Genomic DNA, 1,603 nt, shown 5'->3' with positions numbered 1-1,603 from the left:
AAAAAGAAAGGACAGCATTTACAGTATTATTCGTTTTTCAGTGATATCAAAGCTCAGGAAAAGTAGTACGTTGTAATGAGAAAGTCGCAGATCTACCAGAAGAGGTAGCAGGAAACACAGTGCTAACTCGGCTCCTACTCTGTAATTTGTACCATGAAAACAAGTGTAAGAGCAAGCTCTGCATCACCAGGCTCAGCCACAATTGGCAGCGTGCAGAGATTAATAGGAGCTGGCTTCCTCCATGTCAATGCACACAACCAGACACAAACATCGGGAATATCGAAGGGCTAGAGAGCCATCCTCTTTTAACATCAGGAGATAGCCTTCTCACTTTTGACACTCGCAGTTAAGCCTTATCCCCAGTAATTCTTGTTACATTTACAGAGGAATCTTTAAGGTGTAGTCACCCTAGAGCCCATACTCCATCTGGAGAGACCAGCTAGCAGTGACTAAGAGCTCTTCCTCCCTGCTGGATATTTGAAGAGTGAGTGCCATGAAAGTATTTATACTGATGTATAAATTTTATTTATACTGATGTATAAATACAAACTAAGCATTGTAATGTGTCTCCACACAGCTGATGGCTTCCAGTGCCATTGCTCTGCTCTGTTTTCTGCAGTAGACTTTGAGATGCTAAGCACACCCGCTCTGGTAGGAACTTGGGAATGCACCAGACAGTTAATGGGAATCGAGAAGTCTGATTGATGCAGAGTAGTCATCATTCTAGCAGTTGAAAAATATTTAAATTTCTATCTAGCCTTCTCTTCCTCAAGGCAAGTTGAGTGACTTGTACAAAATGCGTCATGGTGCACAAGTTAAAAGCTTTTGTGAGCTGGCAGACGAGAATGCTTAAGTTATGACTGGGTTGAATTCTGATGTGAAGACATTCCCTGATACTGATCAAAATACTGGGTATTCCTTACTTCTGTACTGTTTGTTTTTTTCCATTTTCCTTCCCAGCTTTCCCTCTTCTCTCCCTACAACTCTGCTATTTCAATCACTCAGCTTTTCATTATTCATTAGCCTTCCATTATCCGTCTGTTGCCAACCACACTGTCAAGTCAGTTAGACACAAAACCAGACAGCTTTCCAGTATGCTATGAAATGCTTTTCACATGATCAGAAGTCAAATCATCCTTTTGAACTCAAACAAATTAAGCGGAAGAAAAATCACAGCTCCTTTGTCCAGCTAAGCAACTATTTAACACGAGCTTTATTAAGGTTAGGGTGGCACAGAAGAAGAGTAAGCCCTGAAAAAAAAATAAAATATTTAGTTTATTAATACCACTGCAGGGGGAATAATTAAGAGACCTATTACTGTGTCTTAAGATTCTGTTGCCCAAAAACTGCACAGAGAACAAAAAATTCAGCTGGCATGTCTGCACCCCTAGAATATGCTGTCACTTGGCAAACGCTGCCCAACAATGCTGACAATCCGCTGACCCAAATCCTCACTTACTGCATTAAACAGGGTTTATCAGCAAAAATAGCTGCAGTGGGAATGCCACACCTTGTAGTAAGTGCCACAGGACTGAAGCTAATAATGCAAAAGGCTACACCAGAGGGAGAGGAAGAGTATGTGGAGTTGCCTTTGCTGTGCATC

The 1,603-nt window shown here is 41.4% G+C and overlaps 1 protein-coding gene across 1 annotated transcript in view; it reads right to left on the bottom strand.

Moving 5' to 3' along the window:
- The window catches only part of LOC114067906 (E3 ubiquitin-protein ligase HECW1-like), a gene marked incomplete at its 3' end in the record, with an annotated part of 142,186 nt that overhangs the window by 65,586 nt on the left and 74,997 nt on the right, over window positions 1–1,603 (bottom strand). The window lies entirely within an intron of this gene.

Source organism: Empidonax traillii, unplaced genomic scaffold, assembly GCF_003031625.1.
Source record: "Empidonax traillii isolate 1590-97213 ecotype Southwest subspecies unplaced genomic scaffold, ASM303162v1 scaffold988:size217796, whole genome shotgun sequence".
Classification (NCBI taxonomy): domain Eukaryota; kingdom Metazoa; phylum Chordata; class Aves; order Passeriformes; family Tyrannidae; genus Empidonax; species Empidonax traillii.
The sequence above is the reverse complement of the archived record's forward strand: the minus strand, read 5'-3'. Positions and strand labels throughout refer to the sequence as shown.